The 17,136-nt window shown below is 45.5% G+C and overlaps 1 long non-coding RNA gene and 1 other non-coding gene across 2 annotated transcripts in view; one reads left to right on the top strand and one right to left on the bottom strand.

Annotated features, from left to right (window-relative positions):
• LOC123456257 overlaps positions 1-14,924 on the bottom strand; it is a 28,614-nt gene extending 13,690 nt beyond the window's left edge. Inside the window, exon 1 of the long non-coding RNA XR_006634421.1 lies at positions 14,786-14,924. This is a non-coding gene — a long non-coding RNA (uncharacterized LOC123456257). The remainder of the gene's footprint in view (positions 1-14,785) is intronic.
• Positions 14,925-16,443: 1,519 nt separating this feature from the next.
• LOC123456308 lies at positions 16,444-16,572 on the top strand. The gene has a single exon (XR_006634447.1). It is a non-coding gene; the product is annotated as a small nucleolar RNA SNORA33 (small nucleolar RNA).
• Positions 16,573-17,136: the final 564 nt, after the last annotated feature.

Below are 17,136 nucleotides of genomic sequence, written 5' to 3'. Positions count from 1 at the left end.
AAAAAGACAAAATAAAAACATTTCTACAACACCTATTTGTTCATACCTACTAGGTATGTACAAGGCAAACTATGTCACTAAACTGTGAAAGTCCTGGTAGTGGATATATGACTTCTCTTAGACAAAGGGAGCTAGATGGCCAGGAGGAAATAAAAGGAAAGCCTCCAGCTATTCTGTTATACAGGCATGAGTTTTTTGTTTGTTTGTTTGTTTGTTTTTTTAGCTCTGTTAAAAACAAAAAGTTAAAATGCCCACCTGGCTGTCAACTTGCAGCAAGCTGCATTTTCTCCTAGGCTGCCTGGCTAAACGCCCCACCTGAGCAAAACTCCATTTCCCTCCATGTTAGCTCAGTGCCCTCAAGTCAGCATTTCCACACTCGTTCTTGGGCCTTTTTAATATCCCCTGATGCAGCCTCTAGCTGTGACAATTGCCTGAATTTTGCCAAGACTCTCAAAGGCACTGTATTAGTCTGTTCAGGCTGCCATAACAAATTTCATACCATGGCCTGGGTAGCTCAAACAACATGAGTTTCTTTTCTAGGAGTTCTGGAAGTCCAAGGTCAAGGTGCCACCAGGTTTGATGTCTGGTGAGGCCTTTCTTCTTGACTCTCAGACAGCCACATTCTTTCTGTGTCCTCCCATGACCTCTGTTTCCATGTATGGAGGGCAAAGCAAAGTCTCTTCCTCTTCTTACAAGACCACCAGTCCCAGCTGGTGGTGATGCTTTTAATCCCAGCAGTAGGAAGGCAGAGGTAGGAGGATTGACGTGAGTTCAAGGCCACCCTGAGACTACATAGTGAATTCCAGGTCAGTCTGGGCTAGTGTGAAACCCTACCTCAAAAAAAAGGGGGGTGGCTGGAGAGATGACTTAGTGGTTAAGCGCTTGACTGTGAAGCCTAAGGACTCTGGTTCGAGGCTCAATTCCCCAGGATCCATGTTAGCCAGATGCACAAGGGGGCACACGCATCTGGAGTTCGTTTGAAGTGGCTGGAGGCCCTGATGCGCCCATTCTCTCTCTCTGCTTCTTTCTCTCTCTGTCTGTCACTCTCAAATAAATAAATAAAAATGAAAAATATTTTTAAAAAATATTTCAAAAAAAGAAAAGGAAAAAAAAGCCACCAGTCCTGGGCTGGAGAGATAGCTCAAAGGTTTGAGTGCTTGCCTGCAAAGCCTAATGACCCAGGTTGATTCCCCAGCACAAGCCCAGATGCACAAAGTAGAGCATGCATTGGAAGTTTGTTTGCAGCAGCTGGAGGCCATGGCACACCTGTCCTCCCTGCCTGTATCTCTTCTCTCTGCTTGCAAATAAATAAATAAATATTTTAAGAAAAGAAAAGAAAAGAAAAAAAAAAACACCAGGCCTACCAGATCAAGGTCAGAGGCTCCACTCTCAGGACCTCTTTTGACCCAAGTTGCCTCTTAAAAGGTCCTATTTCCAAAAGCAGTCTCGTGAGGAATTAGGACATCAACATATACAATTGGGAAGGGCACAGTTCTGTTTCTAACACAATTGTGTTCATTTTTGTTCGGGTTCTTATTAGCGTTGCTTGGGTTTAGAGTAGTCTGTGCCTCTTATTTTTCCCATAGTGTTGAAAAAAAACCTGTAAATGCCTATGTTGGTAAATATATAGGGAAATGGTTACTCTCTAACATTTATTATGATATAGGAGCATAACCCTTATGAACAGAAATTCAATGATGCATATGGAAAGACTAAATAATTTGCATATCTCTTAACTTGGACTCTCCATTTCCATTCACTTATCCTAAATAAAGATGGAATTCACTTCTGGGATGTTTACCATAGCAATAGAATTTGTGAAGTTGGCCTGCTGTGGGGGTACTGCCTGTAATCTGAGTGTGGAGGCAGGAGAATGGTGAGTTTCAGGCCATGTTAGCTACATTGCTAAGATCCTGTCAAAAAAAAAAAAAAAAACTTGGAAGCACTCTAAATTTAGTTCAACACTGAGAACTAGTACATTACATGCTGACATTCTATAAAACTGTTAATATAATGATGTAGAACATGTAGCCTGGAAAAATACTTTAATATAATAAGCCTATGAAAGCCTATAAAAAGCACGTCAGAGAGCCTATAAAACCACATTTTTCCTAATACATTGTAAATCACAGATAGAAGACACATTGAAAAAAAAAAGACTTCTGGGGCCAGAGAGATGGCCCCGCAGTGAAAGCACTTGCCTGCAAAGCCTAATGACCCAGGTTCGATTCCCCAGCACCCACATAGAGCCAGATGCACAAAGTGGTGCATGCATCTGGAGTTTGTTGGCAGTGACTAGAGGCCCTGGCGTGCCCATTCTCTCTCTCTCTCTCTCTCTCTCTCTCTCTCTCTCCTTGAAAATAAATAAATAAAAATATTTTTTAAAGAATTCTTGAGCTGGAGAGATGGCTTAGTGGTTAAGTGCTTGCCTGTGAAGCCTAAGGACCTGGTTCGAGGCTTGATTCCCCAGGACCCAGGTTAGCCAGATGCACAAGGGGGCACAGGCGTCTGGAGTTCATTTGCAGTGGCTGGAGGCCCTGGCATGCCCATTCTCCCCCTCTCTCTCTCTATCTGCCTCTTTCTCTCTCTGTCGCTCTCAAATAAGTAAATAAATAAGTAAAAATTTAAAAATAAAAAGAATTCTTTAAGATATTTTAAAAACTTACTTCTGTGGCTGAGGAAATGGCTCTGTGGGTAAAGCACTTGCCAAGCAAGTAGGTATACCTGAGTTTGGATCTCCAGAACCTATGTAAAAGCCCGGCGCAATCATGCTAAACACCTACACCCACAACAGCCTGGATCGGGGGGGGGGGGGGGGGGGGGGGGCGGCTAGCCTAGCACTCAGCCTGGAGAACAGCACCGACCCTGCCTCCACCAGATGGAAGATGAAAACCGACCCCAAAGCTTGTCTTCTGACCTTCATGCACACTCCACGACACACAGATACCCCTCCACACACACACACGCACACGCACACGTGCACACACACACACAAAACCCTCTGGCCAGAGACAGTGGTACATATCTGTAGTCCCAGCATTTGGGAGGTGAAGGCAGGAATTCAAGGTCATCTGCTAAGGAGCAAGATTAAGACCAGCCTGGAATATGTGAGATTCTCCCTCAAAAAACTAAAAAGTCACTAATTCAGAAGTGGGAGGGGAAGAAGTATTAAGAGAGGATAACACAGGAGCACGCATAAGATAACAGTGAATTTTATGTGTGTATGAAAATTCACAGTGAAGCCTATTAGTGTATACAGTTCATATGTGCTAATACGTTTAAATTTTTCTTCTGGGCAGTAAGATTAAGGCCAATGCTTATTTTCTTGTCTGCATTTGCTTTTATTTCCCACAATGAACAAGCGTCACATTTGCAGAAAGAATAGGCACGGTTTGTGTTTAACGCCGACGAGCACGAGGCGCTCGGGGTAAGCAGCCCCCCCACCATGGCCCCGCGCCTCCCACACCCCCTCCTTCAACTCATCTGCGCGCTGTGAATTCCCTGAGGAATCTTGCAGGTGAGGGCACAACAAAGGGATCGTAGCAAGTCTTAAAAATCTGTTTCTAGGCAGCGTCTTTGTTAAACAACCTATCAACTGTCTTCTCTTATTCTCCATCCCCCATACCAATAATCAAGAGATGAATGGTTCCCAGCGACACAGTTTGAGAGTAACACTTTCCTCACAGAAGATGGTCTCCTGTTCCCTACAAGTTCAACGGTTTGAGTCAGGGGTGTCCCCAGGATGGTTCTGAAAAGAGATTGTTTTAAACACCAGCACTCTTCATGGCTAGTCAAGATAGCCTTGCCTTGGGAGATCTGGTTGTCTCCTTCCGAGTGGTTCTGGTCTCTGGGGCAAATATCTATCCAGTCACTGCATGGAAAGTATTTGCCAGTGAGATTAGCAATGCCCAGGTACACATATAGTATGTGTTTTGCTGCAAGCGTTTTCACAGTAAACAAGAATACAGCTGTCAAAAAAAAAAAAAGAGACACTAACTTTAAATCAATTACATTTAAACAGAAATGCTCCCGTTTTGCTGGAGAGATGGTTTAGTGCTTAAGGCACTTGCCTGCAAATCCTGAAGACTCATGTTCGACGCTCCAGGTCCCATGTAAGCCAGACACATAGTGACGTAAGCATGCAAGTTCGCACGTTGCACATGCACACAAGGAGGCACACACATCTGGAGTTCGATTGTAGTAGCTGGAGGCCCTGGTGTGCCAATTCTCCCCCCCCTCCCCCCCCCCCACCTCACTCTCTCACTCTCGCTCTCTCACATAAACAACAACAAAAAAGGCAGTCTGTTGGGTTTGCCTCAAAAAAAAAGCAGAAATGCTCCCTTTGGGTACAGTTGGCTTTTGGTAACCACATTAATTTTGCAGACGCGTGTTATTTACGAACAAACTGTTTTTGAAAGGAGCATCTGTGGTCTCTTCTGTGGCTCATTCTGGAACATGACTCATCAAAGGCGGAATGTAATGGGGCCCTGATTGCTCGTGTTGATTTAGCCCACCTACTGCAAACTCTGCCATCGCTGAACATGGTTGCTCCGTGTTTCCCAGCGCTGGCTCACATGGCAACCACTAGACAGATGGAAGTGTATAGAGATCAGCACACACGGTCCAGGCAGGAGAATAGACTACTCTGGGTGCTACCCAAAAGAAACAACTGGAAGCCCAATCACATCAAAAGCGTGCCTCTGGGGGCTGGGGAGATGGCTCAATCAGTAAAGAGCTTGCCGTGAAGGCATGGGGACCTGAGTTAGGGTCCCCGGAACACGTAAAAATGGTAACTTGGGGGCTGTAAAGCATTTTCCTGTTAAGCCTAAGGACCCAGGTTTGATTCCTTAGTTCCCACGTAAACCAGAAGCACAAGGTGGTGCATGAGTCTGAAATTCGTTCGCAGTGGCTGGTAGCCCTGCCTTGCCCATTCTCTCTCTATCTCTCTCTCTCTTTCATAAATAAAATAGAATAAAAGTTTTAAAAGATGACAACATGGTGCTGCGAACTATAATTTGATAACTAGGGAGATGTAGACAAGAAGGTCCCCGGAGCTGGATGGCTAGCTAGTCTAGTCAATTTGGCAAGTTCCAAGTTTAGTAAGAGACTTTGTCTCAAAAACTAAGGTGAAAGCCAGGCGTGGTGACGCATGCCTTTAATCCCAGCACTCAGGAGGTAGAGGTAGGAAGATTGCCATGAGTTCAAGGCTACCCTGAGACTCCATAGTGAATTCCAGGTCAGCTTTGGCTAGAGTGAGACCCTACCTCGAAAAACAAACAAACAAAAAAGTAAGGTGGAGTGTGTTGAGGAATACACCCAACATTACCTTCTGACCATCACACACACACACACTTGTATGCACACCTGCATTTACAGCTGTACCCATACATATATGTATGCATACACATATACCTCCCCCCGCCCAGATAAGCCTGTGACCTTGAGTGGACTCAGTCCCCAGGCCACAAAAGGAGGGAGACCTTGAGACCTTGAGATCAGGGAGGATCCATCTTTAGCCTACAGAGGAGGAAGATGTTGGCTCCCTCACTTCCAAACAAAGAAAGATCTCCCAGTGGTGACAGCCATCGCGCAGCATCTTAAACAAACAGACCAAAAAGGCACAAGGACTCCTGCAAACAGCAGCTCACCTGCCCACACAAGAGTCCCGAAGCATGCAGGGCTTGCGGTGTAGATTTCCTAAGCATTGGTTTTGTTACTGTCCAGGGTGAGTTATTAGAAGGAAAGCAATTTGGATATTGCCTCCCTCTGTGGGATGCTTCAGCCACAGAGATTGATGGGAAGCAGGGGTTGGGATGAGATAGTCTGACATGGCATTTCTCAGAGCAATACAAATAATAAGGCCGTGACTTGGGGAGACGGCAGGCCACAAGAGTGATTGCTCTGAGTCTGCTGGGGAAGGGGAGCATAAACACTGAGTAAGTTCATGACACGGCGGATGACCGATGACAGGATGCTACAGAAGCTTGTTTCCTCCTAAGGATTTCTCAGCATTGCCAGAGGCCACGTCTCTAACAGTCCGGGGGCCTCAAGGTGGCTGGGCAGTAGTCATGGACACACTGTGCATGTTTCAAATGCACTGTCACCATGGACCCCTTGAGCTCACAGTACAGATAGGTAAGATAACTAAGCTTCAGAGAGTTTGCCTCAGTTTACCTGGCCAGGATTATTACACCACTGCATAATCATAATCTCTCATAAATTGGAGGCTGGGAAATCAACCTTTTTAAAAATTTATTTATGAGTATTTGCACGCAAGGAGAGAGAGAGAATGGGTGTGCCAGGTCCTCTTGCCATTGCAACCAAATTCTAGACACTTGTGCCACTTTCTGTATCTGGCTTTAGCTGTGGGTACTGGAGATTTGAACCTGGGCCATCAAGCTTTCAAGCAAGCCTCTTAACCACCAAGCCATCTGTCCAGCCCCATCCTGTTTCTGTTTTGTTTTTTGGTTTTTTTTTTTTTTTAGTTTTTTGAGGTAGGATCTCACTCTAACTCGGGCTGACCTGGAATTCACTCTGTAGTCTCAGGGTGGCCTTGAACTCACAGCAATCTTCCTACCTCTGCCTCCCGAGTGCTGGGATTAAAGGTGTGCACCACCACGCCCAGCCCATCCTGTTTCTTTTCAATCAACTATTCAATGCACATGCTTCATGTCTCAGTCTCACTTTCTATGCTACATGAAACTATTGATAACAGTATAACAAATCCTTATTTCAAAGTAAGGCTTATAGAACTGGATCCCTGCAACATTTCTTTTTACACACCATTGGAATAAACCAGAGGCTGCAAGAAATCCTTAGTTGTTCTTTAAAGCCTCACACGATCACACAACTGTCACAAACACAGCTGAAAGTTGACCCTTAGCAACCACAGTCTTAACGCAAGAAGCACTAACTTTATTCTAAAGAAAGAAAATCTCATCTTGATTCTAGCTCTATCTTTGTACATGTTTGTGCAACATCTATTTACAAAAAGCAATGGTCGGAAGCATTTGGGGGTTGCATTGGTAAGACTAGGGATTGGTGGGCACCAGTCAGGTTCCTGTGTCCCCCCCATCCAAGAATCTGGGCACTGTCACTCAGTGGTGGCAGAAGCAGGACCAGTTTCTTTATTAGCACCACGCTCCAGCTGCAGCGAGTCCCAGGCCAGAAATGAACAGAAGATGACCCGAATAAAAATTAAAAAGGAGAGTCTTTATTAAGCCGGCCGGCTCGGTCCCCTCACAGCCAGGTGGAGAGCAGCCCCATCCTGCTTTTTACATTCAGTTTTTAAAGGCAAAAACCACATTCTTTTACAATGTTCTGGAAAACCCCAGCCACCCTCCTGAAGCCCACAATTGTCTGCAGCAAGAGCAAGCAAGCACGGTTACAAAGGCGGAAGATTGCAGCTAGCACCAGGTGTGAAGCAGATACCGAATATCAGGACACCTTGACCTCAGGGCGCGAGCAGACACCAGATAGATGCCTTACAGGAACCACATCCTCCTGCTTGTAATCAATGCTCTGTCTTTAATCTCCTACCCTGGGGAATATCCAGACAGCTGAGTGGCCTAGGATGGTGTGGTGGTTTGAATAGAATAGGTGGCCCCCAATATATTCAGTTGTTTGTTTGTAGTTTGCATTTGTAGCCACCTGCTGGAGGCAATGTCACTGAGTGATCTTAAGGTGTGGTGGTGGCTTTCAGATTTCAATCTAAAGATATGCAAACTGTGTCTAGCTGGAGTTCCTGAAGTGTGCTGTGCTGTGTGGCTTTTGGCTGGTGCTTCTCTCTGTGTTTGGTCCTGTGAAGGCAGGCCAGCTTCTTCTGCCATTATGGAACTTCCCCTGGATCTGAAAGCTTCAATAATTCCCTTCCTCCATAACTGTGCCTGGTCTGGAAGTTTATCTCAGCAAGCCTGAATCTGTCTGAGGTCTGCTCACCAGAGGTTGTTTCATAACCAAGCTCAATGGCCAGACAACAGGGCTCATTTATTAGAGGGAATATGCTTCTGTTGTAGTTTAGCCCCAAGTTGCTGGGATGAGCATCCAACCAGACAGTTTAGGGAGCAACTGGCATACTGTTCATAGATCCCAGGCAAGGTCCATCAGTAGTGGAAGAAGCTACTGACCTCCACGCCTCCAAGCAAAGAGAAACACGCACTGCAATCCTGCACCTGTACAGGAAGCACAGGACCCGAGCTCAAACTGCGCTTTTCCCCTTAGGGCTGAAATCAGTTCCGCCCCCAGTGACACGCCCCCTCCAGCAGGAATCTGCTGCTAGGGACTCAAGTTACAAAAAAAGTTAAAAACAATGCCTGAGTCTATGGGGCCATACATCACCCTATCACAACTTCCAACTGGAAAGCAGGCCAGATTAGAGAGACGGGGAAATCACTGCAAAGCTCTAATGCATCCCTAAAGGTTCAGGCTTTTATGCGGGCCCAGCATGACTGTGGGCTTGGGGCTCATCTGCGCATGCTCTGCCTGTTCTATGCAGCCCTGTATGCAATTCCATATGTCTCGTGTGTCATCAGCATAAGCTATCTCCACCCAGGGCTGTGCGTTTTTGTGTTGTCACAAACCATGAGGTCACTTCTGAACACTGGAGTGCCTCTGTGTATTCACTATTGGTTCAAGCCAGTTCTAGCTGGTCTCGACCAGTTTCAAGAGCCTTTCCCTTCACCAACGTGTGTGTGGCAGAGACAGAGAGAGAGTGTGTGTGTGTGTATGTGTGTGTATGCGTGTGTATGCTATATGTGAGTACACACATTTGTGCCAACTTGCTTTCCTCATACACTACTCCGAAGGCTTCCCTCTCCTTCCCAGCCTCCAGGATCATCACTAATTCTCAATCCTGCTATGTGCATGAGTTGATTTAATCCCCATCCCACCTCTCCAAGTAAAGAACATTCTCAGGGGCTGGAGATATGGTTTAGCAGTTAAGGCATTTGCCTGCAAAGCCAAAGGACCCAGGTTCGATTCCCCAGGACCTACGTAGGCCAAACGCACAAGGGGTCGCATGCATCTGGAGTGTATTTGCAGTGGCTGGAGGCCCTGGCATGCCCATTCTTTCTCTTGCTCTCTCTCTCTCGCGCTCTCTCTCTCTCTCTCTCTCTCTCTCTCTCTCTCTCCCTCTCTCTCTCTCTCCCTCTCTCTCTCTCTCTTTCCCTCTCTCAAATTAGTTAATTAATTAAACATTTTTTTTAAAAGATGGACATTCTTGCTACCTGCCATGGGGAGTGAGCCCACTAAGATTCCAAGACACCAAGGGCTGAGCCTGGCCCACACATGACAGTTGAATGTGGAAAGCTGAGTTCAAATTGAAGGCAAGGCTTACAGCGAGTTCCTGCATCTTGCCGAACCTCCAGGGGAGATTAGCAGGTTTACGGAACAGGCCGGTTATTTTCCTGCTGGCCCTCTGTCCCATGGCCTCCTTCTGTTCCGCTGTGAGCCTCTAGCTCTGCAAAAGTACACGAAGCGTCTGGACGCCCGCCCTGCTGACTCCCATCACTGCCAGAGCAGAGGGAGGAACAGGAGAGGGGCTCTTCTTTCTCCTCTCAATGTCCCTGCAGGTGGCCACATTCTTTCTGGGATGCTTCCTGCCAAGCAGCCAGTGGTATTCCTGACCCCTGTCACCTGAATTCTGCCTTCTTTTGCTCCCTTGTAACTAGAAATGAAACTTAATTCCGAAGTGATTAACAGCTGGTATGATTTGTTCTCTTAAGTACCCTTCCACCACCCATCTGTTCTCACACTGACCAACAAAATGTGACCAATTATGTGTATTAAATTTCTAGTTCGGGGCTGGAGAGATTGATCAGCAGTTAAGATGCTTGCTTGCAAAGCCTAAGGACCCAGATTCAATTCCCCAGTAGCCAGGTAAAGCCAGATGCACAAGGTGCCACATGTACCTAGAGTTCGTTTGTGGTGGCTGGAGGCCCTGACATGTCCAATTCTCTCTCTCTCCCTCTCTCCCTCACTCCCTCTCTCTCTCTCTCTCTCTCTCTCTCTCTCTCTCTCTCTCTCTCTCTCTCTCTCTCTCTCGTCCTCCCTCCATCCCTCCCTCCCTCTTTTTCTCTCTCTCAAATTAGTTATTTAAAATCTTTTTCTATTTGGCAATCCTAAGTGAGTTTGATAGACGCATGCTGACTGGTACAAAAAAAGAGCCTACCACAAGAACTGCCACATAATTACTATGTAAATATCAAAACAATTAGACCTGCCATTGTTACATGTTGAAAACCAAAAGCCTAATTCCCTCATCTCCCCATGCCCTACCATGAGATCTCTGTGTCTGGTGAGATAGCTACCTGATAGCTGTCTACAATCACACATTGCTTCCGAATATCAGGAAGTTTAAGGTTTTCTTAACGATGCATGAGCCCATTTAACGTGATTTCTAAAAACAAGGATGATAAAAATACTGACCTACCTCATAGAGCTGGTTGGAACAACTAATTATCTCTCATAAAAAATACTTCAACCTCCTAAAGCACCTCATAAACGTTTATTATGAGTAGTAATACTAATAGTTAAACACATAATGATGGGCATCAAATGTGGGCACGCTCCACAGGCTGATGGTGTTTTAAATTCTCTTTATGATCTCACTTCACTGTTGTTTAGCACTTCATATGCTGAAAGCTCTTCTGAGCTGTAAATTAGTTAATCCCCAAGACACTTACTCCTGAGATATAGGTCAGTAGTATTTTCCATTACTATGGCAACAAATCTTATGCAAATGCCCAAGGATAGAAGTTGGAGAAGAGAAATCCAGAAAGGTTAAGTGACTTGTTCAAGACCACACATCAAGGAGGTGGCAGGGTCAACTTTAAAATGCAGAAGAGCCGGCCCCAAGGGGCACTCAAGTCCAGTTGGTCAGCACTGACAGATCAGTGACATTCATTTGCTTAGAAATGTAATGAAACAGAAAGTTTCAATATAATATACATCTGGGCACAAGTTAAGAACAATTACAATTTGCAAGCATATGACTGAATGAGCCTATTTTGTGAGTTCGTGGGCAAGAGACAGAAGCAGGTACAGAGGGACAAATTCTAAAGACGGACTGCTTCCATTCCGACGCCAACCAGCCTCTGCCGGGTGAACTTGAACTAGTTACTTCTCATCTCTGAACCTCAGTTTCAGATCCCAAGGAGTGAATGAAACCAACAATACGATCTATGTACTTCATATTTTACCATGAGGATTTCATGTTAACATATGCAGCAGAGGCAGATAGCTAATAAACATCTAGCACGTGTCACTTATTGTTAGAAAGATCATGGCACACAGGAAATATGGATTGCTTCTGAAAGACCCCTGTAGGGAGACCTTCACTCAAGTCTTGAGATAGCACGCACCCAAAGACACACGGGAGACCCAACTTGCTGCAAAAGCATGAGGCTTTATTCGGGAAACCAGAGCGCTGGGGTCGACACGTATCTCATGCAGGAGACAGAGGAGTCGACCCTGAGCCCTATTGGGTGTTTCTTTTTATAGGGTTTTTAGCAAGGAAGGGAAAGGGGAGGGGGTTTCACAAGGGTATTTGCCAAGCTTGCACAGTTATGTCTACATATCTTATTTGTGCATAACCAGAGTTTAAGTCTTTGGTCAGGCTGTCTTGGGAAACTATTATTTTTCCTCTTCCCGGGACATAAAGTTTAGGTTGACCCAACCAACCCATATCTTGGGCCACCCACAGCCTATCTTTTAGCCTATTTTTTTATTTACTCCTTCCTGAATATACAGTGCAGGCTGTCCCCTAGTTGTTTGTTCACTAAGTTTACTTTAAAATGTTCCATCCTGCCTTTCACATCCTAACAATGCTGAATCAAGTCCAGAGATACAAAAGGCACAGTCTCCACTTCCTAGTATAAGCTTGTGGCCTGTGTAACTTGCTATAGAAGGAGTTGAATACGTAACATTCTTTGGCAGGGCATGCATAACTGGCTTTCTCTTTCTCTTTCTCTTTCATGTGTCCTTGAGTTTCTGTTCCCATTTAATTGATTTTATTTATACTTTTGCAAAGAGGAAGAGCTCAAGCAAATAGTCAATAAAAACATTATAGATTACCATGTATAGTTAAGTGTATAGGCAAGAGGCAGTACAGCAATTTTATCTTAAAAACTAAGTATGGGGCTAGAGAGATGGCTTAGCAGTTAAGGCGCTTGCCTGCAAAGCCAAATGACCCAGGTTCGAGTCCCTAGGACCCATGTAAGCCAGATGCACAAGATAGTGCATGTGTCTGGAGTTCATTAGCAGTGACTAAAGGCCCTAGCATGCACATTCTCTCCCTCCCTCTCTCTCTCTCTCTCTCCCTCTCTGCCACCCTCTTTCAAATAAATAACATAAAATAAAAATGATAAACAAATAAAACTAAGTATGATGCTGAAGAGATGGCTCAATGATTAAGGTACTTGTTTGTAAAGCCTGCCAGCCTGGGTTGAATTCCCCAGTACCCATAGAAAGCCAGATGCACAAAGTGGCACATGCATCTGGAGTTTGTATACAGTGGCAAGAGGCTCTGGTATGCCCATACTTACTCTCTCTCTCTCTCTCTCTCTCTGTGTTTGTGTGTGTGTGTTTCTCCTTCTGCCTTCATACAAATAAATAAAAATATGTTTATTTTTAAAAGTGGGCTGAAGAGATGGCTTAGCCGTTAAGGCACTTGCTTATGAAGCCAAAGGACTCAGGTTCGATTTCCCAGGACCCATGTAAGCCAGATGCACAAGGTGGCACATGCATCTGGAGTTCACTTATAGTAGCTGAAGACCCTGGTGTGCCCATTCTCTCTATGTATGTATGTATGTATCTATCTGTCTGTCTACCTATCTCTATCTTCCTCTTTCTCTCTCTCTCTCAAATAAGTAAAATAAAGTATTTTTTAAAGTATGACATTAAACCCCAAATCAGCTGTGAAAGTTGGTACAGAAGATGGAGTATTTGAGCAGATAGAATCATAGGACGCCAGAGGTTAAAAAGGAAGGCTGAGTGCTGGAGAGATGGCTGAGTGGTTAAGCACTTGCCTGTGAAGCCTAAGGAGACCGGTTCAAGGCTTGATTCCCCAGGACCCACGTTAGCCAGATGCACAAGGGGGTGCATGCATCTGGAGTTCATTTGCAGTGGCTGGAAGCCCTGGTGTGCCCATTCTCTCTCTAGCTATCTGCCTCTTTCCCTCTCTCTCTCTCTCTCTCTCTCTCTCTCTCTCTCTCTCTCTCTCTCTCTCTCTGTCACTCTCAAATAAATAAATAAAATGAATTTTAAAAATTAACCAAAAAGGAAGGCTGAAAAAAAAGGAAGGCTGGAAGGATAGTTACTGGACCACTGCTATGGTCCACCAACAGTGTTGCATATGAACTTAAGAGAGGCCAGAAAAACGGTGAATGACCCAGCTGTGACTCAGATCAACTCCCCTACTCCAAGTTTGAAGCAATGGAAAAAGATCCTTAGTGATTTTTTAAGAGTAGAGAAAGTGAGGGCTAGAGAGATGGCTTAGTGTAAGTTAAGACACTTGCCTACGAAGCCTAAGGACCCAGGCTCGATTACCCAGTACCCACATAAGCCAGATGCACAAGGTGGCGCATGCATCTGGAGTCCATTTGCAATGGCAAGTCACAATCTCTGCTCTATTCTCTTGGGTCATTCCCCAAATGGGTTTCTCCTGGCACTTTCCATCTCCACATTCTCCCTTACACACACACATACACACACACACACACACACACACACACACACATGGTATGTCTCTACAACAGAGAAGAGTAAAAAGTAACTCCCAATGCCTCCTCTTAAACCCTTTACTGGCAACTCAGCCCTCACCCCTCCCTTATTGCATAGAACTCAATATTTTCACCCTTCAGGATCATTGGGGTCCTGTTTTCTCAAAAGGGTCCTAATCCTGTCTCCCCAAAGATACCAAAGGATTATTGCTTTAAAAAGGATGAACCCCAGACACCATTCTTTCTCCTCTCCTAAAGAACACGCACAGCATCGGGCTTGCAATAAGGAACGAGTCATCCAGTTGCTGTAGGAAGTGGTGGCGGTGTGGCGGCCCACCCCTGGAACCCTGCGGTATGACCGCTGAGGTGGGGGACAGCTGCAGCTTCAAGGCCAGCGTAGACTACATAGTGAGTTCCAGGCCAGTTTGGGCTAACAGAGTAAGACTGTCTTAAAAAAAAATAAATTAAAATAACAGGGAGTGGAGAGATGGATTAGTGGTTAAGGCGCTTGCCAGCAAAGCCAAAGGACCTAGGCTCGAGTCCCCAGTACCCATGTAAAGCCACATACACAAGGTGGCACATGCGTCTGGAGTTAATTTGAAGTGGCTAGGAGACCCTGGCATGCTCTATACACACACAATAAATAAATAAATGAATATTTGAAAAATAGCAACAAAAGAGAAATGGTCATTTTAACTGAAAATAAGTTTATTTTGCTGCTTCTGATCTACTTATAACAAGGGAGCCCCTGACACACCTCATGTAGCTGCCTGTGATGCCATTGTGACTGATGGGACTCAGGACAATGCCAGGCCATTTTTTTGTTTGTTTGTTTTTTATTTTCTGGAGTGATAAGAATTGGGAACCCAGGGCCACCCTGAGACTCCATAGTGAATTCCAGGTCAGCCTGGGCCAGAGCGAGACCCTACCTCAACCCCCCCCCCCAAAAAAAAATCCACTCAAGACCTTGTTTTACTTCAACTAATGGTCACTTAACACATCGGCGTGGTCTGCCACATGCCCGCTGCTATGAGCCCCAAACCAGTGAAGAGTGGAGATATACTCACCTGACTTCAAAGAAGCTGTGATATCTCTCCCCCGAACCTGAGTATCTACAAGGACGTGCCACAGAGGAGGAGTGACAGTCCCCAGGCTACTCTGGCCGGCTGCGTGGCGGGCGCTCGCCTCTGGCACGCGGGTATTTCTGTAACGTTGTGGGAGTCTGGCTAATTGTCATTGTGATTGCTTACTGCAGTTTCCAAGGTAACGGTGTCACTGTGGCGTCTCACTGCCAACTCAATTTCCATTCTCCTGCTGATGTAACAAATATTATGTGACATTTTAACTAAAAGTATCTATAAATGGGTGTCTGAGTGTTGGTGTGTTTCTTTAAAAGGGAAGGAAAACAATTATTAGCTTTCATTATTCATCTCAGTGGCATGTTTGGTAATTACTTCAAGTTATATTTAGGGGGAAAATGCACTGGGGTCCTATGAGGTCTTGGATTTGGAGGTCCTGGGTTCTAAGACTGCTTCGCCTGATGGGCTTGACTCAGTGGCCAGGAGCTGGTGTAGAGACTGCCCCCCGGGAAAGGACTCCCCACCCCAGCATCCCTGCCCTGCCTCTTCTGTTCTCCCATGTAAGGGATATGGCCTGAGAATTCATGAGCAAGTGTCCCCTCTGTGCCCAGAAAAGCAACCTCATTCAGATAGCAGATCAAAAGTACCTCATGAGGGCTGGAGACATGGCTTAGCAGTTAAAGCGCTTGCCTGTGAAGCCTAAGGACCCATGTTCAGCTCTCCAGATGCCACGTAAGCCAGACACACAAAGGTGAGGCAAGCCCAAGGTCGCACATGCCCACTAGGTGGCACAAGCATCTGGCATTCTATGACAGTGGCTGAGGCCCTGAAGTGCCAATTCTCTTTCTCTCTCTCTCCTCTCTCTCTCTCTCTCTCTCTCTCTCTCTCTCTCTCTCTCTCTCTCTCTCTCTCTCTGTGTGTGTGTGTGTGTGTGTGTGTGTGTGTGTGTGTCTCACTCTCTCTTAAATAATTTAATTTAAAAAAAAAATTTTTAACTCATGAACAGGAGGTAGGAGTACCTTGCAATCAATTCTAATAAGAGCCAAAATCAAGCCACTTCCTCAGGCCCACAGCGCCACCTGCAGTCAGGGATCTTCCAGGGATCCCGATTCCTGCCTTAGGAGGAGAAATACATCTACTACAGGCAAGACATGTTGTTGCAGTCAGGTTTGCATTGCTGGCAGAAAACACCCGACCAAGAGCAGCTTGTGGAGAAAAGGGTTTATTTTGGCTTACAGACTCGAGGGGAAGCTCCATGATGGCAGGGAGGAAATGACATCACCTCCTGGCGTTGGCAACAGCAACAGGAGAGTGTGCCAAACACTGCCAAAAAGAAGCTGGCTGTAACACCCATAAGCCCGGCCCCAACAATACACCGCCTCCAGGAGGCTTCAATTCCCAATTGCCATGAGGTGAGGACCTAACGTTCCGAACACCACAGTTTATGGGGGACACCTGAATCAAACCACCACACATACAGCTAGTTCCTCTCTGTCATGTGAACTTGCACACAAATACCTAGAGACACAGCTCTTGGTTAGCCCGTGCATTGCTTCTGATTTCTCCATAGGATTTCCTAACCCCTCATTTCTCTAGTTCTTTTTAAAATATATTTTATTTGTTTGTTTAAAAGAGAGAGAGAAAACCAGCTAACTAATTGGTCTGCTTATCTGAATGTGTTTCTGCAGAAATGTAGAGAGCTGGCAATAGTGATGCCTTGTTACGAGCCTTAAGGACAGTTGAGGTCATTAAGGTCCCTGAAAATGGCTACAATACCTTAATGTTGAAGCATTTTCATAAGACTTAATTTTAATGTAACTTATAAGTTTAATGAAAGCTAAGAATTAATAAATTGCATTTTTTTTGAAGAAAAAAAAAGAGAGAGAGAGAAGGTGAGAGAGAGGGAGAGAGAGACTGGGTGCACCAGAGCTTCTTGCCACTGCAAATGAACCCCAGAAGCATGCGCCACTCTGTGCATCTGGCTTTACGTGGGTATTGGGAAATCAAACCCAGGTCCTTTGGCTTTGTAGGAAAGCACCTGAACTGCTGAGCCATCTCTCTCTCTCATTCTTTCTCTACACATAGGGTATGTGCAGACATATTTTTAAATTTTTTTTTATTTGTTTGAGAGTGACAGAGAGAGAGAGAGAGAGAGAGAGAGAGAGAGAGAGAATGGGCGCGTCAGGGCCTCCAGCCACTGCAAACGAACTCCAGATGCATGCACCCCCTTGTGCATCTGGCTAAAGTGGGTCCTGGGGAATTGAGCTTTGAACCGGGGTCCTTAGGCTTCACAGGCAAGTGCTTAACCACAAAGCCATCTCTCCAGCCCCAGGCATATT

This window comes from Jaculus jaculus, chromosome 20 (genome assembly GCF_020740685.1).
Source record: "Jaculus jaculus isolate mJacJac1 chromosome 20, mJacJac1.mat.Y.cur, whole genome shotgun sequence".
NCBI lineage: Eukaryota > Metazoa > Chordata > Mammalia > Rodentia > Dipodidae > Jaculus > Jaculus jaculus.
The sequence above is the reverse complement of the archived record's forward strand: the minus strand, read 5'-3'. Positions and strand labels throughout refer to the sequence as shown.